The 26,768-nt window shown below is 44.7% G+C and overlaps 1 long non-coding RNA gene across 1 annotated transcript; it reads left to right on the top strand.

The window, feature by feature from the left end:
• Nucleotides 1-718: 718 nt before the first annotated feature.
• On the top strand, nucleotides 719-16,004 carry LOC141264292 (uncharacterized). The gene is made up of 4 exons (XR_012319878.1): nucleotides 719-844; nucleotides 1,792-1,890; nucleotides 2,244-2,265; nucleotides 14,774-16,004. It is a non-coding gene; the product is annotated as an uncharacterized lncRNA (long non-coding RNA).
• The last annotated feature ends 10,764 nt before the right edge of the window (nucleotides 16,005-26,768 follow it).

Here is a 26,768-nt window from a genome sequence, read left to right as displayed (position 1 = left end):
ATTATATGGGGGCCAGTATCCTGTATGGAGCGTTATATGGGAGCCAGTATTCTGTATGGAGCGTTATATGGGGGCCAATATCCTGCATGGAGCGTTATATGGGGGCCAGTATCCTGCTTGGAGCGTTATATGGGGGCCAGTATCCTGTATGGAGCGTTATATGGGGGCCAGTATTCTGTATGGAGCGTTATATGGGGGCCACTATTCTGTATGGAGCGTTATATGGGGACCAGTATCTTGTAGGGGCATTTTATGGCGGCCAGTATACTGTGTGGAGCGATTCGCCGGTTTCTGAGCTATTGTGGAATTTACAATAGATATCACTCATGTAATGTAAGAAGTGAAATCTTTGCATTATACTATATATATATATTTCTCTTCGGTATCTGTGACCATGGCTTGCCCCCCCCTAGTTTTGATCCTGGGTACGCCCATGACGTGGCCTATGGGTCAGCGTCACTTGATAAAGCGCTGTGAATTTTATATTGTTTATCCAAGCACAGAGATGTACGTGCGAATATGGTTGTGCTTGTTAATCCAATTCAACCCAACTGTTGTTCAGTACTTTTTACCATTGGTTCACAGGACTAATGCTTAAAATAGAAAGATTTTTATCTGGCTCCGTTCTAGCAGGCCAGGTAGCGGTGACGTGATCCCACCTGTCAGTTTCCTGCGTCTGTCTCCTTCCTCCTTCCAACCTTTCATTGTGACATCAAATGAGAGGCTGTCTAAAGTTCACAGATGAGTGCTCCACTGAGACTGCCTTTCCAGTTAAGTCACAGTGATGTTCCAGCTGAGGTTGGAAGGAGAAACCATCAGATGCAACGACACGGGAAGCTGATAGGTGGGTTGACAGCCGCAGAGGAGTAAATAAATGTATTTAGAAAAATGTTTATTTTTTTAAGTGATATTTCAGTCGGCCACTAGTAAAATGTAGTGGGCAATCCCTTTAATGAATGATGCTAAGAAGGACCGAGCTGGATGAAACTGGCGTTGACACACTATTGTGCTTTGTCTAAATAAATAAGAATGGGTCATCAACCCAAAAGCTTCTTTTTTTCTGCTTGATCAACCTCTAACAATTATACAGATAGGATGGACTCTTAACTAAAGATCACAGAAAACCTTTTTAGAATACTTGTGTAATATAAAGGTATGTGCACATGGAGGTTTTTCTGAGGTGGTGAAAACAATGAGTTTTCTAAAGAAACTCCTAAAGGAAACGCTCCTTATTTGAGCAGCTTTTGGAGGAGCTTTGAAGAGGTTATGAAGCCTTTTGGAAGTGTTTTTTTCCGGAAACCTTTTTATTGAACAGTGCCTAGTTTGGAGCAGATTCCATCAGGAGCCACTTCAAAGAAGTAACATGCACTTTCTATTCTCCCAGCAGATGTTTTTCAAAACTCGACGTGAAAGAAAAATGCTAAAAAGACTGAACTTATGAACACTAAAATGGTTTTACGATAGAAACACATGGGAGGTGTCTTTTCAGATTTTTTGAGCGATTTTTCCATTAGTTTTTTTGCAGAGGACCTACCCTGAATGACTATTCAAAAAATCTGTGTGCACATAGCCTAACTCTTTTACAATTTTTTGCAACATTGCAGTAATTTATTTACCAGTAAGAAGATAATGTATAATAGCCAGACTCAGGATTAATCTTGATGTATTTTATTAACGTACTATTAAATATACACATAATTTATATGTTTAACACTTGCATAACTGTGATAATTATATCTTGTTTAGTCACTGTGTTTTGTGTTTATTACTGTATGTACATTGTCATGACAGTGCTATAAAGTCTCTGCGGACAAAGCCGCCCTAAGGTAGATGGAAGCAGCATGTGCGTGACAGTTCTTACAGTGTATCGAGAGCGGAAGCTGTTACATTGTAAGTATTTTTAGACCGCTGTAGTGCTTTTCACCTGCAGAGGAAGTAGTATTGAGGACACCAACATTTTCATCTATTTCCCAAACACAGCTAGAACATACCACAAACACGCAATCATAACAAAAATGCTTAAAGCTCTACAAAATGTATCTTTACCATACCATAAGATACCATAAAATTATACCCAGTAATTACATAAAGAGATTATTTTATTCACAAAGCATTCCACGTGTGTGTACAAACAGCTTCAGTGCTCCTTAGTGATGAATATCAGTGTACTGTGGTGCTGGCTTTGTGTACTTATGTCTTTATTAAAAAAGGGCATAATTTAACATCTGCTATTTATTTTGCAGGTATAGCAGGGAATAATATCAGGTAACCACAAAGTATGAAAATGTGCATTCCACTGTTGTAGTGTTCCGGTACAATGCACACATAAAGGAATTCATCAGTGTATGTTCTTATTTGAATAATGTGTTGACAGCCTTGGTTCCATTGAATATGTATTAACTGACAAGCTGTAATATAATAAAATGCCTCAATGCAATGAATATCTTGTTGTGTAATGTTAAGGTAAGTCTGCAGTGTGTCACCAGGAAAATTAGCTGAAAATAAAAAGTCAATAGGCTTTACAGCTTGAACTAATGGCGTAATAGAACAGTGCACATGACATTTTTTGAGTTTTGGTAAAATATATGATAGGACAAGCACAGGTGTATCTAGGCATTCTGGCACCCGGGGCAAGAGTTCAGTTTGCCCCCACCCAAGCACATATGTGATTTACACACTTAGTCACGCGCCGACGAGCTGCTCTCCGTAATTCTCTCAATGTTCAGTAAAAAAATGAGAGAAGCAGAAAGAGATGCTCGTTGTCACGTGACTGTAAGTATGAAAATCGCATATGAGTGAGGTATCCATGTGATGACTGTTGGAACCTGCAAGCAGAGCTGAATCTTGACATCGAGTATATTACACGCTGTTAGGATTGGCTAGCCTACAGGGCTTCATTTTATAATTAAAGGGCTTATCCAGGTTTGAGATTAAAGTCTGCAGTCACTCTATGTGACTACAGGCTTCTGAATTCTCACAGCACATGCACTGCACACTTTTAGGATACTCCCTTGCACAAGTATGAGATTTGTATACTTCTGGCCACATTCCGACTAGACGTGTCCAGCCTCCCTCAATTCATTGCCATTAAGGCCACGCATGTTGTCTAGTCAGCATGTGACCGCAAATATACAAATCGCCGGCAACAGAGAATCCTGACACCGTGCAGTGTGCACTGTGAGAATTCAGAAGTCTGCAGTCACATAGAATGACTGCAGACTCCTCACAAACTTGGACAACCCCTTTAACGCTCCTAACATAAATAAAAATATGAGAATTAGTCAGTATCACAAAAACATTTACATTCAGGTACCTGACAGATGACATTGCCTCTGGAGTCGTTCTCTTTTTTTTTCTTCATCTTGTCCAGACTCCATGATGACTTTTCTCATCTACAGCTCGTCTCTGCAGACTTCCATCTTCTCTGGTCTTCTGCAGCACATCCCCACGTGACGCCCTTAAAGATAGTAGTTTCATTATAATGCTCCTGAGAAAAAATATCTGACCTACACTGAGCCCATGAATAAATAATTACTCCTCACTTTTTTCCCTGCACAAAATATGACCCCCACATTGTCCCTCTTATGGTATATGCCCTCCCCACTGCCCTCTCCTTTCCATACTGGGCCCCCTCTTCACTCTGTCCTCTCACACTGTGTCCCCTCTATAGGGCCCAGTCTCTATATTGTGCCCCCTCATCACACTCCGCCTTCTTGGCTTACTGTTCCCTCCTGGATGTGCCCTTACACTGTCACCCCATACTATCCCTCACACTACTCAGTCTCTATTCTGTGCCCACTCACACTTTTCTCCCCCCATTATTTCCCCCTCCCCTCCTCATACTGTCTTCTCTCACATCCCCCCTATTAACCATACTGTCTCCTCATATATTTACCCTTGCACATTCTCCCCAATTCCCCATACTGTGTCTGCACACATCACATCACCCTCGCTCCCCATACTGTGTCCGCATACAGTCCCCTACTTCGCTCCCCATATTTCGTACGCACCCATTCTCCCCACTCTGCGTCCGCACCAATCACCCACACACAAAGTCTCTCCCACCCCTCCCCCCACACTAAATCTCTCCCACAGCCATACATACAATAAATCTCCCCCCACACTAAATCTCCCCCACCTACACAATTAGTCTTCCCCCAGCCATACAATAAATCTCCCCCCAGCCATACAATAAATCTCCCCCCAGGAATATAATACATTTTCCCCCATAGTAAATCAGCCCCAGCCATACAATAAATCTCCCCCCATAAATACAATAAATCTCCCCCATAGTAAATCTCCCCCCAGCCATACCATAAATCACCCCAACAGTAAATCTCCCCCCAGCCATACCATAAATCACCCCCCATATAAATCACCCCCAGCCATAAAATAAATCACTCCCTATAGTAAATCACCCTCCAGCCATACAATAAATCACCCCCAATAGTAAATCACCCCCCAGACATACAATAAATCACCCCCCATAGTAAATCACCCCCAGCCATATCATAAATCACCCCCCAATAGTAAATCACCCCCCAGCCATATCATAAATCACCCCCATAGTAAATCACCCCCAGCCATACCATAAATCACCCCCCAGCCATACAATAAATCACTCCCCTATAGTAAATCTCCCCCCAGCCATACCATAAACCACCCCCCCATAGTAAATCACCCCCCTCACAATGAATCTTCAACTCTATTCCATCTTCGGTGTCTTCAGCTCTGAAGCACAGAGCACTTTCCACCAATGTGTGTCTCTGCAGCTGCAGCGCCGGTGAGTGACGTCAGCAGCGTAATCACATAACCTGATCACGCTGCTGGCGTCGCTCTGACCCTGAGGTCGGAGCTTCAACGCTGGGAGCCAGCACGCTGCAGTTTCTCTGAGCGCGTTGTCAGCTTGACACCCTGCTTAGAGAACTGCCAACTCTCAGTCCGGGGAGTGTCAGAACGCAGCCGCCGGGGGAGACACATTGGAATGCCGCATTTAGAGGCCTGACTGCACCCCCCTGCTGGCTGCGTCTGAGGCACATGCCCCGGCTGCCTTCGCCTAGATACGCCTCTAAGGACAAGCATAGTATTGAAGGGAGGGTGGCAACTGGCAGGTTGAATACTTAGTGTTCATATTTTGTAGAGGAACCCATTAGACAGAAAAATAGAGGTATTCCACCACACTGTCAGGTCCAGAAGAATATAGTCAGTCTGATTATACAGATTATAAGCAATGGATAAATAGTGTACACAATCCTATCTGTTATATGATCTATTGTATATGATCAGTGGAGGGGACCAGTTATAACAGTAAATCACGAGAGATGATTAACATTTGGGCATCAGGTGTTTAATCAATAACCATTAACTATTGTCTTGGACCACTAGGAATAGCAGTACTGAGACCTTCACAACCCTACCCCTCTAGACCTGGGATCTTTGCAGTAACAGATTCACTTGCAATCACCATCTGGGATATATAAATGAACCCCTTCATCACCCTGAACCACCAAGGATGTTAATGTTTACACTTTCACTTTTTAGACCTTTAACCCCTTCGCAACCTTGGGTTTTGTCATTTTTGCATTTTCGTTTTTTGCTCCCCTTGTTCCCAGAGCCATAGTGTTTTTATTTTTTGGACAATATGGCCGTGTGAGGGCTTATTTTTTGCGGGACAAGTTGTACTTTTCAACGCCACTACTAGTTTTACCATATCGTGTACGGGAAAAAAATTCCAAGTGCGGTAAAATTGCAAAAAAAGTGCAATACCACAGTTGTTTTTTATTTTTATTTTTTACCACGTTCACTGAATGCTAAAACTGACCTGCCATTCTTATTCTCCAAGTCATTACAAGTTCGTAGACACCACACATGTATAGGTTATTTTATATTTAAGTGGTGAAAAAAAATTCCAAAATTTGGTAACATTTTTTTTTGAAAAAATAGCGCCATTTTCCGAGACCTGTAGCGTCTCCATTTTTCGGGATCTGGGGCCGGGTGAGGGCTTATTTTTTGCGCACCGGGCTGACATTTTTATTGATAACATTTTGGGGTAGATCCAATGTTTTGATCGCCCGTTATTGCATTTTATTGCAATTTTGCGGCGACCAAAAAATGTAATTCTGGCGTTTAGAATTTTTTTCTCGTTACACCGTTTACCGATCGGATTAATTCTTTTTTATATTGATAGATGGGGCGATTCTGAACGCGGCGATACCAAATATGTGTATGTGGTTTTTTTTTTTTTATATATTTTATTTTGAATGGGGCGAAAGGGGGGTGATTTAAACTTTTATATTTTTTTTATATTTTTAAAAACATTTTTTTTTCACTTACTGCATGCTTCAATAGTCTCCATAGGAGACTAGAAGCAGCAGTTGTCTGATCGTTTCTGCTACATACAGGGGACGAGCAGATCCCCAGCATGCAGCAGAAATGGTCCTGTGCTATGAGCGCCGACCACTAGGTGGCGCTCATAGCGACAAGATCATGACAACCACAGACGTCTGCTGCAAACCCTGGGTTGTCATGCCCACCCATCGGTGACCCGCAATCACGTGACGGGGTCGCCGATGGGCGGGGCTTATGACGCGCAACCCGGAAGCGCGCGTTAAATGCCGCTGTCAGAGATTGACTGCGGCATTTAACATGTTAACAGCCACGGGTGGATCGCGATTCCACCCGCGGCTGTTGCGGGCACATGTCAGCTGTAAGAATCAGCTGACATGTGCTCGGTTCAGTGAGGGCTCAGCGCAGCAGCCCTCACTGAACCGGGGGTACGCAAATGTGCGTACTAATATGGCAAGGGTTGGAAAGGGGTCAATGTGAATCTGTTCAGCAGGTTTTGTCATGTAATCTGACAGCAGCATGAGGAAGAGAGAGAGACCCTGATTCCAGCGATGTATCACTTAGTTTACTGGGAGCAGGAGTCACAGTTTTCTCTGCTGCAGATCTAGCAGAGCATAGTTGTTGATCTGTGTATAACCTGCCCACATCACAGCTTTCTATGCACATTGTAAAGTGATAGAGAGCTTCTATTCAGTGCTGGGGGCGTGATTGGACTAGGAGGCTAGTTGTCCTGCTTTGATAATCTCCTGCTGATAAAACACTGATTGTATTGAAACAACAAAACACTGCCTAGTACGTGACACTTTACTGTAACCAGGGTCTCTGCTCTACGTTATGGAGCTCTCAGATTATAGCAAAAACCAGGTGACAGAATTCCCTTTAAAATCTGGACCACCCTAGACAACCAAGGATGTTACTACTACTTATCTTAATTCATGAAATATTTAAAAGGGTTGTCACATGACAAGCTACTTTATGTTTTTATAAATTGTTGAGTCCTGCTGCAACGTAAGTTTTTGTTCTGACAATGGGTATACTGGAGGCTAGCCATCCCATACTGCTGGCAGCACTTTTTTTGCCTGCTAGGCCTCCAAAGGGTGGTTTAAAAAGAGGCATTGTGCATGTGTTTTTGCAGCAAAAAATACAAAACTGTGACAAAATAACAACTAGAAGGTCATGCAGATTAGAGGAGTGTAAGGGGTCTGCCTAAAATGGTGTTACCCCTTAATGCAGCTCTTTGGAGAGAAAAGAAGTGAAGAAGAAGAGGTTGTCTCTGCTGTTGAGGAAGGTAATGAGGGGATTGAGAACAAGCAGAGAGCAGTTTTTTTGGATTCACAGTAAGATGCTTACACAGCATTTAAAATCGCCTACACAGCACTTAAAGGGAACCTGTCAGCAGGATTTTGCTAAGTAAACTACAGGCAGTGTCATGTTGGGGCTGCTGCACTGATTAAAATGATACTTGAGGTGCAGAAATCCGTATTGTGATTCTTGTGTAATCAGTGTTTGCAGTTTGGAGATAATTATATTGTTGTGCTCCGGGGCGGGACTGTAAGCAGGGTCTTTCCTTGGTGCTCTAGGCTAGATCAGCAAGAAAAGACTTGCCCTCAGGCCCACCCTATCTCTCTTTGTGTATGGCTGTCTCTATGATGAGGAACATACTTGTGCTTTGTAGTGGGCCTGCAGACATGTCTTTTCTTGCTGATCTGGCCTAGAGCACCAAGGAAAGACCCTGCCTACAGTCCTGCCCTAGAGCACGGGCATATTATTAACTAAAAACTGCAAACACTGATTACACAAGAACCACAAGACGGATTTCTTCACCCCTGGTATCATATTAATCAGTGCAGCAGCCCCAGCATGACATTGCCTGTAGTTTACTTATCAAAATTCTGCTGACAGGTTTGCTTTAAGTGCACTGTTCTGTTGGAATATTTGTGTTCTGGGGGTATGAATTCATTTATTTTGCTAAAAAGAATGGAATTAGTTGCAGAAGGAAGGGGTCAAAGATGTGCCATCAGCAAACTCTTCAACTATGTAGAAGTCGTCATAGTGTCTTGGGCTTGATAGAAAAGTAAAAAAAAAGAACAACTGAAACAGCACTGTAAGTCACTGGATTTAACTGTATTGTTTTCACTTACACGGTTTGCAGAAGGCATGTGTACAAATGGTCGCTGTATGGTGGTAGGGTCGGGAAGACGGGTAGTCAAGCGTAGGAACCCACCTAGAGCACTCACTCTAGACTCTTTGAAGGAAGCTCAATTTAAAGAAAAAAAACAAACACCTTAACAATGAGGTGCTGTAAGCCGCCCGGCACTTTCCTCCGGCTGATGGCTTTCAGCACAATGATGGTCGGCGCACAAGCATGCAGGTGAGTAGGGTGAGTGAGCCACTAACATCACTGCCTCTGATGTGCCCCGGCTGTCACTCCCTCCCGCCATTGCATTTGTATTCACACTTTTAAGCAGCAAATACAATTCATGATATGACCGCCATCCTGAACAGAAGCAGAGAAGTTCTAATCAGCTCCCTGCTCCGCAGATAACTCCAACAGGACAAAAGCTACTTCTGCTTGCACCCTGTTGGAGGATGTCTGACATCACTACATCATACCAGCCAGTGCCCACTGCTATACAAGAAAGAATGAGATGGAGACAACAGTGGGCGAGGAGCCTGCATTAGGTGAGTTTAAACTTTTTTTTATTTTTCTTAGAATATTTGGCCACTAAATGGGGGCTATGATGACAATAATGTGTAGGGGACATGATATTATGGGTTATGGTGACAATATTGTGTAGGAGGCTGTGGGTGATGTTATACTGGGGGCTGTAGTGACCATACTGTGTAGTGCGCTATGGAGGACATTATATTAGGGGCTTTGATTACCATACTGTATAGGGGCTGCAGGGAACTTTATACTGGAGGCTTTGGTGACCATATTTTATAGGGGGATATGGGAGACATTTTACTGGGGGCTGTGGTGACCATATTTTATAGGGGGATTTTTGGGGACATGGTAGTGGGGGCTGTGGTGACCATGCTATATTGAAGGCTGTGGGAGACTTTATAGTGAGGGCTGTGGTGACCATACTGTATTGGAGGCTGTGGCAGACGTTATACTGGGGGCTGTGGTGACCATACTGTATGGGTGCTGTGGTAGATATCAAACTGTAAGAGGTGCTGTGGTGAACATCAAACTGTGTGGGGAGCTGTGAGGGACATTATGGAGGCTGGATATTATACTATATATAAAGGACTGTGGGGGCCATCATATTGTATAATGGGCTGGGGGGCCGTCTTACAGTATGGAGGCTGTGGTGGACATCATACTGTATATGGGGTGTTGTGGTGAACATCATACTATATATGGGGGGTTGTGCTGGTGACTGTACTATATGTATGTGGGGAGCTGTGGTAGATATCAAACTGTATGAGGTGCTGTGGTGAACATCCAACTGTGTGGGGAGCTGTGAGGGACATCATTCTATGCATGAGAGACTGTGGTGGTGACAATACTGTATGGGGACTGTGGTGGACATCATATTGTATGAGGGCTGTGAGGAGCCATCACACTGTACAGGGGCAGTAGGAGACACTATTCTGTGTATAAAGGGCTGTGGTGCCATTATACTGTATGGGAGACTGTGGGGATCCTCATACTATATGGGAGAGCTGTGGGGGCCATTTTAGTATATGAGGCGCTGTGATGGACATCATACCGTAAGGAGGCTGTGATGGAAATCAAACTGTATATTAGGGTCTATTATGGATATCATACTGTGTAGGGGCTGTGGTGGACATCATACTGTTTATGGAGAGCTGTGGTGATCATCATACTGTACGGGTGGTTTGACATTTAAAATATACAAGATCATGGATGTGACGCGCCCCTGGGCCTGTGTCGCGCTGCGTTGCGCACGCGGGAGCCTACCCGGAGCCGGATCAGTGGAGGGTTGTAGTCTCGTGGCGGTGACCCGGTCCGTGCCCAGGGAGTCAAACTAGACGGCAGTCTATTAGTAGTAAATAGTTGATGACTACGCCACCCGTTGAGTGCAGCCAGGAAGCTGCTGCTGCAGGGCAGACCGCTGAGGCCGGTGATAGGATTGTGCAGCGTGATAGTATAACCCCCAACGGGAGGGGTATGGCCTCAGGGCAGCCGACGTGGATGATGGGGGTAGCAGGAACCACTCAGAGACGGTACGGTGTAGTTCAGGGTCTTTACTGGTAACAACGACAGACCCTCCCGGAGTACTTGCTAGCAAACGGGGCCTGGTCAGTCTTTGAGCAGATGGGATCTCCCCTGGCCAGGCGTAGTTGTAGGCCTCCCAAACTGACTGTACTCTTCTGGCTACCTTGCTAGAAGCTGATGTAAGTAGCCCACGTCCCTGAGTGTACCGTGTGGTGCTCACCCGTATGGCCGGTGACTCGGGGCCTTCTAATGGCTTCCGCTCCACGATGGCGGTGCTGGTCCCACGCGTGTGACCGTGCCTTCGGGCTTCTGGGCCAGAGGACCTGAAATCCCCTGCCTGACGGATTCTGCTGCTGGGTAGGAGTTAGTCCCCACAGCCTCGGACTCCGGGTCCGGTAAAGAATCTTCTTAGTCAGGGTGAGCTCTGCAGCTGCCAGCCCCTGACTCCTTGTAACTCTGCTGTTTCCTATGCTGCTTCTTGTCTCCACTCTCCTTGTCTGACTCACCCTGCCTCAGCCCCGGGTTTATACAGGGGAAGTTCTTCCCCTCCCAAGACTGGGCAGGAGGTGTGGCATGCACAGGATCCCTGACCAAAGGACCTCCCACCTGCTCTCAGACATAACATTACATTACTGTGGAAAACCAGACCCCTGGGGTGCCACAGATGGATATTGTTATTTGGCCCTGGTATTGTGTAAATGGTCTGCCAACAATGGTTGATCCTATATCTAACTGTGGAAATGCAACTCCTGTTAAGCCACACCCCAACTAAAGAGGTAACAATTCTAATGGAAGTGATCATCAGAGCTTGTTACCTGACCCGTGTGTGTGTGGGGGGGGGGGGGAGAAGGTGCATCAGGGGTCCTGTTACCCTACTCTCTGACCAATTCCTTTGCTTGGGAGGGGTTAAGGGGGACACCTTTGGCATAATCTGCCTAAGGCACCATAATACCTTGTTCCAGCCCTGTTTGGTGGTATCAAGCAAAGTATCATTAGCCATATAACATTGCCTAGTCAGATATGTCTGTGCTACCTCAGATTTTATAACCTTAATATATTTTTTAAGTGTATAGCCATGGTTCTGATCTCTGTGACTCATCCCATTGCAAGAATAATGGGCTTCAATATCACATTCTCATGGCTAGCATATACCATCTCTTTCTAAAAGGATGAATGGAATTGTTGAGTACAGCCAATTAATTTTCTCCCTAGTTAACAAATACCTGAAACGCTTTAATTTTTTTTCAAAATTGGCATGGCACGGGTGTTCCAATGGCATGGATAATACGTTTCAGATGTATGACATTTTCAATAGTTTTAATGACAGAATCTTGACTACAGATATAATGGGCAAGGTTTACACAAATCATAGCTGGTTATCATATAGCGAGCTTGTACCTGTTTTTGAACTGTTTCTATATTAAAGGAGTTTTAGTCTCAAGAGTAACTTTATCCCCATTGAGATAATTGGCAATGTTTCAGTTTTTTAACTTTTGCTGCAAAGATCATCAGCCTAAGATGTATGTGTAGAACTTTGATATTCAAATGGCAGTTCAATAAGTTTTACATGATGGGAAATATTGTATTTCCTATTCTGCATATTATAAAATATATATTTTCGGTAAATTTAAAGAAAAAAGCAATAATAAAGAATAATAAATAAAAAGGAGATATATGCAGATATATAGGCAAATATATTAAAGTGTCGAGTGCTGAGTCTCTGCTGCTTCTCCTGGTTTCTGTCGTCTGCAGCACTGACGTCACGTACATTATGCTGCAGACTATAATTGAGCCCAGGGGCTCTGCCAGAGTTCATGGCATGAGCCATTCAAAGATGCTGAGCTCACTGATTGGTTGCAGTGCTTTTGGACATGACATTAGTGCTGCAGACAATAACAGACCCGAGGAGCAGCAGCAGAGACTCAGCGCTGGACCCAGGGAAGGTGAGTAAAGCCAACTTTAAAAAAAAAAAAAAATAAGAATAAACTGAAGCCAAGAGAGAGGGGTTTTCCAAATCTGAACAATTTAAAGAGAACCTCTCAGCATGATTTTGTAATGCAAAGTAAAGACATGGTGCTGTAATACTGATTACATTGATATCTTTAGTGAAGAAATAAGTTTTGTGGTTCTTATTTAATCACTATTTGAAGTTTTCTGCTAATTAGATTTTGTGAACAGGAGCCGGACTGTACACAGAGTCTTCTTCTCCCTGTCTGTGATTCCCTGGCCTCTCTACCTGCCTCTGGTCTGTGATTTCCCGGCCCCTCCACCTGTCTCCTGTCTGTGATTCCCCAGCCCCTCTGCCTGCCTCCGTTCTGTGATTCCCTGGGCCCCTCTGCCTGCCTCCGGTCTGTGATTTCCCACCCCTCCGCCTGCCTCCGGTCTATGATTTCCCCGGCCCCTCTTCCTGCTGCTAGACTGTGATTCCCCAGCCCCTCCTCCTGCCTCCGGTCTGTGATTCCCCGGCTGCTGCTTGCCTCTGGTCTGTGATTCCCCGGCCCCTCAGCCTGCCTCCGGTCTGTGATTCCCTGGCCCCTCCGCCTGCCTCCGGTCTATGATTCTCCGGCCCCTCTGCCTGCCTCTGGTCTGTGATTCCCCGGCCCCTCTGCCTGCCTCTAGTCTGTGATTCCCTGGCCCCTCCAGTCTGTGATTCTCCGGCCCCTCCGCCTTCCTCCGTTCTGTGAGTCCCCGGCCCCTCCGCCTACCTCCAGTCTGTGATTCCCCGGCCCCTCTGCCGGCTTCCGGTCTGTGATTCCCCGGCTCCTCCGCCTGCCTCCAGTCTTTGATTCCCCTGCCCCTCCACCTACCTCCGACCTGTGATTCCCCGCCCTTTGCACCTGCCTCCGATCTTTGAATGACAGGTCACTGCTGAGATTTCTAACAGAAGAGTCAGGTCATTCAAAGACTGGAGGCATGCGGAGGGGCCAAGGAATCACAGACAGGGAGGAGAAGACCCCGTGCACAGTCCGACCCCTGTGCACCGGAACCTAATTAGCAGAAGCCTCAAATGGTGAATAAAGAAGAAACACAAAGAGAATTTCTTCACCAACGTATCAATTTAATCTGCACATCAGCCCAATTACGGCTATGTCTTTAATTTATACCAGAAAATTACAGTATTATATATCAGGCAAAATACAGTAGGAAGTACAAAATTTCCTTTTATGTAAACCTCATTTACACCAAACTACGAAACTGAATACTGATTTGCTGTGCAGTCCTACACTCACATACGGTACATCTCAGACTGGTGATCTTTGCTGCAGAACGTTAGAAATGAAGCATTGCTAATTTTTCTAATAGGGATAAAGTTACTCCTGAGAATAAATCATTTGACTTTTGCGAGATGAGTTCCTTAATTTGATATGTATTTATCCTAACGTTATGTATAATATATTCACATTTACTGTCAATTTATTAAGAAAACAAAGGACTATGAGTTTGATTTACAACATTAAAAAAACTATTCCCAGAGTGTTGATTATTATGTGAAAAAAAAAATTCACAACGTTCTACGCAGACACATTTTGTGTTTAAATTAAATTTAGAGACATATGGATATTTCAAAACCAATTTGAGCTGCTTTTCAGCAAAAGCAAAATGAGGTAATATCCAGAGGAATTGTATGTTTATTTTACATACAGATCATGGACATATGTGAGGAAGGAGTCTGCGGCCATTTTGCCGTCACAGAATTAAATCATTAAATACTTTTTCTTTGTAAATCATATTTTGTATTACATTAATCCAACGGTATGTATAGTTTTGGAAAGAAGATAAAGCTAAAACATTTAAAAGACTAACTTTGCCAATGTCGATGGTTAAATCTAAATAAGTGTCTGCTGTAAAATGAACACCCATAATGTTTTCATAGCCTATGTACATAAATGGCCAAAAGAACAGACCTTGAATTAAAGAAATGTAAAATATAAAATGAAATAATTTGTCACAGAGACGTGTTCTTAGTTTGACCTGAAATCATTCCAAATAAATTAACAATACATGTTCCTGGTGGTGACGGAGAAGGATAAAAAGAATATGCTTACATTTTATTTCTCACTCTGCATTTATGTTATTGAAACAAGTGATGGGGTTTAAATAAAGTGGAGGATGGAAGCAGTTCTTGCTGGAGGGGAAGGTGGTGTGATAGAACTGTAAAGACGTGTTCAGACATTTTCTGTGACCGTGGATCTTTGATAAATTAAATATTTCTTATTTAATTATGGTATTTATTTTCAGCTTTTGCTCAAAAGCCATCTATCAACTATATAATGCAGCAGACAATGACTCAAGGGATCGGGAATTTCCCACCAATACACAGGACCAGGTGGGAAAATGAAGGCTGGCGACATTGGGAATTGCGATGGTTTACAGACTGTACCTTAATAACCTCTTAATAATAATAATCTTAATAATTCTTCTCAATACATCTTTTCTATACTTTCTTCCATACATTATCAAGACTTAAAGGGGTTTTATGCAAGTTTTACAGAGGGTAGGGATTCATATAAAAGAAACAATATTTAAAGTATTAAAATTAATGTCATTATATAGGAAGTTTTCACATAATTATATAGGAAGTTTTTATACATGGAAGGTTTTTTAACCATTTAGGTGTGTTACTGGAAATAAAGCAATGTAGATGTGAATGCAAATATTTATTTTTTACCTATTTCATTTTTTCTGTACCAGAGCAGGACATAGGGCTAAAGAGGGAAAACGCAACGCAATACTTGTTACCTTGTTTCGATAGTTAAAATAGCCCTAGTTTGTGATTTAACTCAAACATGTTGTTTAGAAATGAATAAGCGCCGTGTGGATTTTTGGGTCTCCCATTTTATTAGGCTCTTTTTATTCAGGCACCATTTTAGATTCCAGAGACCCAAAAAGACAAGTCCAAAAGTTTTTATTTTGGAACCTGAATCCATCTATCAGCGGAGAAGCAGAGAGAGGCAGCTCTCAGGAGGATAACAACTCGGTATATGTGTTTAGGTTTTTTTTGCCTCCCTGAGCCTCTGTAGTGATAGTCTTTGAAAGGCGGCAGTACCTTTAAGGGAGCGATCAGGGCAAGACAAGACAAGACTCGAAACAAGTTTCCAAACTTAATGTCCTTCTATATAATTGTTAATTTAGTAATATGTAATTGCCGTTATATTTGCTAATGTAGTCAAATATATAAAATGGCTTATTTAAATATAAAAAGGTTATTTAAAAAAAATCACTATGAATAATACATACTAATGCTATATTTTGGAGATTTTAAGACTTAGAAAGCTATGAGAGGCAGTGGAGTGCTACAGTATACAGAATATACTTAGAAAATGAAGGCACTTAAAGCACAAATTGGCCAATTCATGTGTAATCACAAGCCATGAGAAGGCAACCTTTATCTGATGGGATCCTAGACCTCTCTCGGGCAAAAAGCCTAAAAATTTAAAGGGCAGGTAAGATCCAGCACTAATTTAAAACATCACTGGGCTGATGGAAGGCGTTCTCAGTCAAATGTCGAGGTAGTAACCACCTTCAAGGTACACAACAAAAAACAAAGACTGAACAACGCCTTTTAACAGAATGCAGTAAATGTGAACAGACCCAGGAGAAGTATGTTTAATATTACATTAGGTTGCCTTGTTGTGGCTGGTGGGCACACACGAACTGGCCAATTTGTGTGCTAAGTACCTTTAATTTATATATATTCTATATAGCAGGAATTCAGTTTAAATTTTTTTCTTGTTCAATGTTTACATATTACATATATCTTAGCTCACACAGTGTGTTACTGTATTCTTTGGTTTGTATTTAATGCAGTCAAAACAGCTTGTACCTGTTCACATTTGCTTCATTCTGTTAGGTGCTGGTCAGTTTTTATTTTCTATTAAGAGCTGACTGTTCTGCTATCTGAATAATAGCAGTCACACTCTATTGATAAACTCTTGACATGTTTCGCCAGGTATTGGCTCTCTCAAGGGTCTCAGGGCAATCCCGCATAGGAACACTGTTCAGAGGATTTTTAAAGCTCTGGTACAACATCAGAGTGCAGAACCACCCATCCAACCAATCGGTGTTTTCTAGTCATATACATCCAGTTAATGATTAACGTGATTCCTCCTAACTAGTTGCGGTGTCACCATGCATGTACTCTGTAGTAGCCAGGAGCTAGAGCACATCTTCATACTTAGTGCATAGTTCAAAGCGCCACATTGTCAATGGACTTAGACTTCGATTCATTATTTGCAGTTACTTTTCTGTTTTGTCTTGTGGTACTTGTTGCCATTTTTGTGCCAAATTCTTCAAAATGGCACACACAGTTCATTAATTTTGCACAATGTCAAAAATGGCTTTAATTTTTGACCCGTTTTGAGACATTTAGAACAAAAAGACTCACATTTCTCAAAATGGCATAAAAAATGTCTGATGTACAGTACAGACCAAAAGTTTGGACACACCTTCTCATTTAAAGATTTTTCTGTATTTTCATGACTTGAAAATTGTATATTCACACTGAAGGCATCAAAACTATGAATTAACACATGTGGAATTATACTTAACAAAAAAGTGTGAAACAACTTCCAACAATCTTGAAGGAGTTCCCAGAGATGCTCAGCACTTGTTGGCCCTTTTGCCTTCACTCTGCGGTCCAGCTCGCCCCAAACCATCTCGATTGGGTTCAGGTCTGGTGACTGTGGAGGCCAGGTCATCTGGCGTAGCACCCCATCACTCTCCTTCTTGGTCAAATAGCCCTTACACAGCCTGGAGGTGTGTTTGGGGTCATTGTCCTGTTGAAAAATAAATGATGGTCCAAGTAAACGCAAACCGGATGGAATAGCATGCCGCTGCAAGATGCTATGGTAGCCATGCTGGTTCAGTATGCCTTCAATTTTGAATAAATCCCCAACAGTGTCACCAGCAAAGCACCCCCACACCATCACACCTCCTCCTCCATGCTTCACGGTGGGAACCAGGCATGTAGAGTCCATCTGTTCACCTTTTCTTCGTCGCACAAAGACACGGTGATTGGAACCAAAGATCTCAAATTTGGACTCATCAGACCAAAGCACAGATTTCCACTTGTCTAATGTCCATTCCTTGTGTTCTTTAACCCAAACAAGTCTCTTCTGCTTGTTGCCTGTCCTTAGCAGTGGTTTTCTAGCAGCTATTTTACCATGAAGGTCTGCTGCACAAAGTCTCCTCTTAACAGTTGTTGTAGAGATGTGTCTGCTGCTAGAACTGTGTGTGGCATTGACCTGGTCTCTAATCTGAGCTGCTGTTAACCTGCGATTTCTGAGGCTGGGGACTCAGATAAACTTATCCTCAGAAGCAGAGGTGACTCTTGGTCTTCCTTTCCTGGGGCGGTCCTCATGTGAGCCAGTTTCTTTGTAGCGCTTGATGGTTTTTGCAACTGCACTTGGGGACACATTCAAAGTTTGCCCAATTTTTCGCACTGACTGACCTTCATTTCTTAAAGTAATGATGGCCACTCATTTTTCTTTACTTAGCTGCTTTTTTCTTGCCATAAAAGAAATTCGAACAGTTTATTCAGTAGGACTATCAGCTGTGTATCCACCAGACTTCTGCACAACACAACTGATGGTCCCAACCCCATTTATAAGGCAAGAAATCCCACTTATTAAACCTGACAGGGCACACCTGTGAAGTGAAAACCATTTCCGGTGACTACCTCTTGAAGCTCATCAAGAGAATGCCAAGAGTGTGCAAAGCAGTCATCAAAGCAAAAGGTGGCTACTTTGAAGAACCTAGAATATAAGACATATTTTCAGTTGTTTCACACTTTTTTGTTAAGTATATAATTCCACATGTGTTAATTCATAGTTTTGATGTCTTCAGTGTGAATGTACAATTTTCATAGTCATGAAAATACAGAAAAATCTTTAAATGAGAAGGTGTGTCCAAACTTTTGGTCTGTACTGTACATAAAATCACTGCAGGGTGAACGTGACTATATTTAGGTCAAATTTTGAAACTGTCTAAAAAGTTGCAATTTATGAATCAGCCGAAAACATCTAAAGGTCCCAAACCCGACCACAGAAAAATCAGGCAAACACATATAAAATAAACTTCAAGAAAGGCGCAAATTAAAAGAAGAATTAGGCACAAACGAAAAACAGCTGAAATACATCCAAAACTAGACAAGAACAGGTGGGTGCAAATGTAATAATCAGGCCACATTGATAACTACAACACCTTTGTAAATTGTAACATATACTTTTCCATCACTAGGATTGATGAAAGTTTTCATCTTGGGAAGTAATGGACCAAATAGGCATTTGCCACTGGGCATTTAGTCCTTCATGGGATTTTTTTTAGCCAGGAGGGTTAATTACTTTATACTATTTACTATAGTATAGTATACTATACTTTGAACCAACATATTGCAATGATTTTAACTCAATTCTACTCAATGTAATACTGGGATGATTTGAAATGATGTCCTCCATTCTGGATTCGCCTATAATAGTGGCCAGAATCATCATAAAATTACATAGATTTCAGTAGTGTTTGCAGCAAAAGTAACAATACAGCAAATCATTTTCGAGGGTGTCTGCAAATCCAATTTAACATTCAACAGATATTGCCTATTTAGTGCCCTGGAACTAGCAAAGTCCCGATCTAAGATTTTTCTAGGAAAACTGTTCATTGTACATTTACAGAATAGAGAGTTAGCTTTTCTTTTGAAGGCTGTCGATTCAAAGAAATATTTTTTAACTTAAAGAAACTGGCCAATTGGTATTGCCTTTTTTTAAAGTGACAAAGGGTGCCCGTTTCCCAATGTGTAAAGTTATTATTAGCAATGGCCTTCCTAAAAATATCAGTATGAACACTGTCACCAGTATTAATTTATATCTGCAATCAATAAAGTTCATATTCATGAATTTCTGAATATTGTGAATTTCATGAATATTTCAATTGTGTTACTGTTAAAAATCTAAATTAAACCATTAAAAAAAATGTTTTATCTGCATCCCAAAGTATCAGTACATCATTGATATACCGCCTCAAAAATATAATTTGTTTAGTAAAGGAAAGTAAATACTTCATGAAAACGTGGGTATTCTCCCACCATCTTTAAAAAAAAAAATAGCATAGGTGGGTGCACATTCTGCCCCATGACAGTTCCTTTAATTTGGTGGTTGATCCTCCAATAAAAAATGAAATTATGAGTAAGAAGAAAATTTAAAAGTGATAACACAAATTTATTATGTGCTTCACAATCATTTTGATGGTGTAATCCTGTAAGATGCCCAAGACTTTAAGTGTTCCCTAAAATGTCAGTCCTGCAGCTTGTCTGTATGATCTCATACAAGAGAGCAGTTGTCATAATTTTGTAAAGTGGGTTCCTTCCTAAATAAGTTTTTAAGACAGATAGTGACAGGCACTGTTTAGGACCTGAATATACTGATATGCATCAGAAGTGGCCTTCCAGAATTTATTTTGTTTTATGTTAAAAAAAAAATGAGAAAAGTTTTCCATAAGTGACATAATTTTTTTATTTGTAGCTGAAACATTGTGGCATTTTTCATAGAGGTAAATATCACATTGTACAGCCATCTATACTATATTAATCATACAATGTGATAAAACTGCCAGCAATCTGTGCATATCTTTGACAGATTAAGATAGATGTGTCTGTGGGGCATTGCCCAGAGCAAGCTTTAAGGAATTACTCCATTTAGGTTTTTTTTTAAGATGGTTGCAAAGCAATGAGTAAACCAGACAATAACTTTCCATTTTACAAATAATTCCAAGAAAAACATTATGGAATGTGAGCAAGTTGTTTTTAAGGGAATAGTCCCTGTGTTTTATGAAAGTGGAGACCATTGGTTATCCAGATCGGTTCTGCCTGGAAAATCATACTTCTAATGAATAATTTTAGCTTATTGCTGTTGTTTTATGTGGAGTTATATGTAACATCTATGCATCACACTGACCCACAAAATGACAAAAACCAAACTGTGCATGAAGACGTTCTTATATTTTATATTTTATTATAAAATGTAAAAATGTCTGAAGAAAAAAAATGAAATTACTTGAAACCCCATACGAAATTGATGTCCTTGTTAACATGAAGTCTAAATATTGGATGTCTCTCAGAATTGAGCATTTTATTCCAGTTTAAATTGACTTTCATATAAGCCAGTGAATTTGTCGCACCAGATTTTACATAACAGACTTTATACATAATTAAATAGATCCCTTAAACCTACCAAGACTAATGTATTTTTTCTGAAAATCTATGTCAGAATGACTATAATACTGATATAAAGACAAGCATTTTATGAGTCCAGTTATTGATTGAAAAATATCATGAATTTACATCCTTATCTGAACCCACTCCTACACCCTGTGCCTCTCTTGCCAGATGGTGCTATCTTTACTCTGCAGACAGCGCTGGGAGATGCAGGCACGGTCTAGTCAAGCATATTAGTCTGGCTGAGAGCTGTGGTGCCTCTCAGCCAGGGAATCTCTGTGTTTCTGCAGAGAAGCTTTGAGGTGAGCTTTAGGTGGGCCGCACTCTGTTTAAAATATTCACTGACTCTGGTCTGTTTTCCTGAGATACTCATTACTGACCCTGCACTGTCTTAACCTCCATATAGTATAATGCACTCCCCATAGTCCTCTATACAGTATAATGCACCTCATAGTCCTCCATATAGTATAATCCACCCCATAGTCCTCTATATAGTATAATGCACTCTCCATAGTCTACCATATGGTATATTGCACTCCCCATAGTTCTCCATATAGTATAGTGAACCCATAGTCCTCCATACAGTATACTGCACTCCACATAGTCCTCCATGCAGTATACTTCACTCCCCATAGACCTCCACATAATATAATGTACTCCCCATAGTCCTTCATACAGTATACTGCACTCCACATAGTCCTCCATACAGTATAATGGATTTCCCATAGTCCTCTATACGATATAATGCACTCCCCATAGTCCTCCATACAGTATACTGCACTCCCCATTGTAACATACCTGGCGGCGTGCTTGCATAGTGCACCATCTCCCACTATGCAAGATCGCATGTTAACCTTCAGTCCAGTTTGTAAGTCGTGCTCCTGTTTTACTGTGTGCATGCTCTGGTCTGACTGCTTAGGGTGGCGACCCGGTTACTTCCTGTTTCTTATAGCTGCTGTGGGCGCACTCCTAATGCGTCCCCAGCCTATTGCTGTGAGTCACTGGATATTTAAACCCACTCCACCCTGTAGGAGATGCCTGAGCAACTCTTCCCTTCAGAGGGCTCCTTGCCTCTGATGTGCCAGGTCCCGTTCTGTTTCTTGCCTGTCCACCAACCTGGGGGCTGTATTCCCAGGCCTGTCTGAACTATCTCTTAGCCTGTTTGTCCGCCTCTCTGGGGGCTGTATATCCAGACTCGCTCCTGTATCTTGTTACAGTGTCAGTTCCTGTCTGAACACTCTCCTAGCCTGTTTGTCTCTATGTCCGTACCTTCCCTTTTCCTGCAGTATCTGAACCTGCACCTAACTCCAACTCGTTGTCTCTGTACTTCTGTTTGTGAGTTTTGTGTCCACTCGCTACTTCATGTGTAGTACCTTGTGTGTATCTGGTTCTGCTTGTCCCTTTTCCCTTCCTCCGTATCTTCCTCCTGTGTTCTAGCCATCTTCCTGCATTTTCCTGTCTGTTCCATGTGAACAGAGCCCTGTCCTCTCTGCCTTGTCCACCGCACCTGCGGTTTCGCTCTGCTCAGCCTTGTCCACCGCACCTGTGGTTTCGCTCTGCTCAGCCTTGTCCACCGCACCTGCGGTTTCGCTCTGCTCAGCTTTGTCCACCGCACCTGCGGTTTCGCTCTGCTCAGCCTTGTCCACCGCACCTGCGGTTTCGCTCTGCTCAGCCTTGTCCACCGCACCTGCGGTTTCGCTCTGCTCAGCCTTGTCCACCGCACCTGCGGTTTCGCTTTGCTCTGCTTGACTACCGCATCTGCGGCTCTGAACCCGTTTCCCAGTCTGTACTGGACCCTATCCAGCCTGTGCTCCAACCTGCTAGTGCCCACTTGTCTGCATACCAGCCGTGTTTGCCAGTGCCCACCTGTTTGCATGCCAGCTGTACTTGCCAATACCCACCTGCCTGTCTGCCAGTCTAACCTGCCTGTTCCTGCATTCCCCGTTGTGGGTCAACTGTGACCGGGGTCTGACCTGGAGTCTCACCTGGTCCCTCTGCTCGGTTCCTCCTTGGTCCATGGAGTCGACTAAGCCGCCGTGCGACCTTGGTCGGATCGAGTTGATACTTAATTACGCCCCTCCAGGCACTCCTCGGTTCATGGTACAGTAGGATCACTAATCACGCTCACGCCAGTCAGTCCGGGCGCGAGGGTAACACCCATAGTCCTCCATATAATATAATACATTCCCCATAGTCTTCCATACAGTATAATGCACTCCCTATAGTCTTCCATACAGTATACTGCACTCCCTATAGTCCTCCATATAGTATAATGCACTCTCTATAATCCTCCACATAGTATAATGCACCCCGTAGTCCTCCATACAGTATTCTGACTACCACAATGTTCTCATTGATTTAAAAGAAAAAAAAAAAATACTCACTTCTTCTCCTCATTCCCCCGCTGCTCCAGTCACTGCATCGAGCGTTCTGAAGTGCCGCACATCTCAGCGCAGCGGGCGTCATGTGACATCATCGTGCCTGCTGTGCTGGGACATCAGATGCTGAGGAAGAATGATGGGGGTGGGAGTGTCTGATGCTCCCTCTGTCATCATTTCTTTAAACTGTATCAGCATCCAGAATGCCAATACAGTTGAACTTGTGATGACGGGCGGGGTGCCATCACAGAAAAGGACATATATTTAAAAAACATCACAGAAAAGAAAACAGCCTTTCCAACACCAGGTCAGATTATCAATGCACTAGCAGGATGCAGTAGACCCCCATAATAAAGGCGGGGGCAGCACAGTTGCAAAATACTGATGGAACAGCCACTCACAAACCTACCAATTCATGGAGGGGGAGGTTGTGATGACGCGCCCCCTGGGACATATTCCTTTTTGAGGGGAATACCCGGCACCGGATCAGATGGGGGGTTGTAGTCTCCGAGCGGCTGTGACCCGGCCCGTGCCCAGGGCGTCAAACTCAGTGTTATGTGGCAGTCCTACAGATGTTATTAAGAGTTCTTTTGTGTCGACTACGCCACCCGTTGTGATGCGGTCACTGTGGCCGCCGCTGCAGCAGGGTCCGCTGAGGCTGATGGTGGGTGCGCAGCTTGGTGAGATAACCCCCAACGGGAGGGGTATAGCCTCAGGGGGGACAGGTGCAGAGGATGGGGGTTGTGGTGGTGCAGTGCAGACGGCAATGAAGACAGAGTCGGGTTGTGCAGTTAAGGGTATTTACTCACTGCTGATGTTGTACTGGTCACTCCAGCTTCGAGTGACCACCCGAGCCGTGCTGCGTCCACCAGGTCCTGGATCCAGCCAACCCCCAAACAAGTCCGGAGCGTGGCCCTGAGCTCTCCTTCTGTTCCGTTCTCTGGCTGTCCCCACCAGTGATCCACCTAGGTCCAGCTCCCTCGGGCCTTCTGTTGGGACACCCTTGGCCTTGGGTTCCCTGACCCTTCATGTGGTGTGCCTTCGGGGTGGATGTGATGGGTGACCGTGACAAACGCTGCCCACGGTCTCCAGTCTCTGGCTGGGGTGTGTTTTGCCCCCCCACCAGCTTGGGTTCCGGTACCCTGTGCCGACTCTTCACCCGGGGATTTAAGTTGGGATCTTGGAGTCCTTTTCTGCTGTTTCCCCCTCTGGGTCTCTCTCTCTCTTCTCCTCTCTCACTCTGGGTCTTTCTTCTCTGCTCTCAGACTTCCTCTCTGCAACTGACCCTGTTCTTAGTTGGTGCCCACCTTATATACACCCTCTATGTGTGAGCTCAGGTGACCAGCACCCAATGAGCTCCTATCTTTACCCAGGCTGCTCCCCCTATCTGCCCCTACACTACTTGGGATGTACCACCCCCCTCCCACTCCAGCCAGGAACAGACTCGGTCGTACCTGCACATTTCTAAGTGGGAGTACCGTCGGCCTGCTCCTCGGAAATGGGATGTGTGTAGTGCATGCAGCCTACCGAGCTCAGTTCCACACTCCTTCCTTACCCGGGAGTGGAATATCACACCTCTGGGTTGAGGTGCAATACCCCTGTAGCAGCCGAATCCTCAGGGTGCTACATTCCCCCCTGGTAAATCACAGCACGTCCTCGGGCTGTAAGACATAAACACCAAACATACTTTTTTTTTTTTTTTTCATAAACATATAAAACAACATATATTAGCAAATAAAACATTCTCGTCGCCTCTGGCTCCTCCTCCGGTCACTGTGCAACGTGTGACCGGGTAAAGTGCGACAGTCTCTCTGGAAAAATGGTTTTCCTATAAAACCGGTAGGGGGCGCTTTAGGACGCGCAACTATATACAAGGATATGGCCGCTCTCAGTCCCTGGCCAGGTATTGGGGAGGAATGACCGCTCTCAGTCCTCGGTCAGTGGGATTAAGGGTAAATGGGTGAACAGTTCACACATGCTGGTCCCAACGGGGACTATATTAGCAACAACAGTTTCAGTTTCAGTTTCAGTTTCAGTTTACGGTTTCAGTTTACTGTGCCCCGACGGGCAACTATATACAGCTTCTGCTTCGCTGTCCTTAGCGACGGCGTCCTCCTGCTCTTGCTTTATGGTCACCTTTGGCTTCAGACCCGTCCGGGTCCTCTTGCTCCTCCTCCTCGCACCGCAACTCCTCCTCCGTCAGGCGGTGTACGTGGAGGGCGTAAGGTCCTTTGGCACACTTGTGCCGGGTGAAGGTGACCTCGTCTCCGATGTAGAGGTCACGACCTCTGTGCCCCTCCGGCAGATGGGACTCCACATCTCTGCGCGTGACAAAGACGTCGCCGGGGGTGTTGTTGTCTCGGATGAAGCCCCACCCATGCTGCTGGTTGAACTTGATCACTGTCCCGATGGTGCGGGGACAATGCGCTGCACGGGGGTCCCTCCTGGTCCGGCTCTTCTGCTCGGCACTCCGTACTTGGGCCTGCTGTTCCCGGACCCGCCTCTCTCTCCGCTCCCTCGCAAACTCTTCGAGCTGCTGTCGGCAACACTCAGCACGCTCCGCTGCAGCTGCCCTGGTTTCCTGAGTGAACCCCATTAGGTCTTCTCCGGTGGGGTCCCACTCAAATTGGGCCTCATCAAGCGGGGGCGAGATCCGTGGCACGGGCTTCGGAGCCGGAATCAGGGGCTCACACAAGGGCCCTAGTCTCTGCTGCCGTTCCAGCTCATGGAATTCTTCGGGCCAGATGAAGGGCCGCCCGTCCGGCCATGTGAGCTGGCTGAACAAGTCCTCCCCCAGGTGTGGCACCCTTGGTTTTACGGGCGCGGGCGCGGTGGTGGTGGCGCCCGGGTTGCCCAGGCCTTGCGGCCAGGCCTGGGGCACCTGGAAGGTGAAGGGCACCGTTAGGACGGCGGCGCCCTGGGCTACCTGGCCTTGCGGCCAGGCCGGAGGCTCCGCGGAGGTAGGGGGCGCTGTTGGTGATGCGGCGCCCGGGGGTACTAGGCCTTGCGACCAGGCTGGTGGTATTTCCTGCTTTGTCACGCTCCGGGTCGAGGCGCGTGACGTCACAGGGGTCGCTGCGGCGGCTTCCAGTCGGGGCCTAGTCCATAGCGGTGACATGGCGGCTACGGGCACAGCAGGGGGACTCTCGGGCTCTGCGACGGGGAGCGGGGGCAGGTGGGCGGTTTCCCGGCTTGGGGTATAGGCGTCCCCTTTACCTGCCTCCATGCGTTCGGCTCCCTTCTCGGCGCCGTCTCCGGCCTTTGGTCCTCCCGCGCCATCCTCAGAGGCGGTCTGTTTCCTCTTCCAGGGTAGCGTGCTCCGTTGACTGGTCTCAGCTTGCTGGGCCATCTCCCGGCTCCATTCCGCCAATGTCTCTCGCTGTACCCGGGCCATCCTCCGTGCGAGGCCCTCCAGGGCAGTCTGTGCACACTCCCGGTCTCGGGGGAGCTGTGCAAGGACCTCCACTAGGCCTAGTGGGGTCGTGGTTTCTAGCAGGCTCCTGACCAACGGGTCGGTGCTGCTCTGCTCTCCTTCCTCGGTCTCTAGCAGACTCCTGGCCAGCGGGCCGGTGCTGTTCTGCTTTCTCTCCATCTCCGGGCAAGCTCCTCCGCCACTCCTCTCCAGGCTTCTTGCCTCCGGGTGCGCTCG

This window comes from Phyllobates terribilis, unplaced genomic scaffold (assembly GCF_046119375.1).
Source record: "Phyllobates terribilis strain yellow unplaced genomic scaffold, ASM4611937v1 Scaffold_4__5_contigs__length_816908805, whole genome shotgun sequence".
Lineage (NCBI taxonomy): Eukaryota > Metazoa > Chordata > Amphibia > Anura > Dendrobatidae > Phyllobates > Phyllobates terribilis.
Note: the sequence above shows the minus strand (reverse complement) of the source record. Positions and strands in the feature narration are given on the sequence as shown.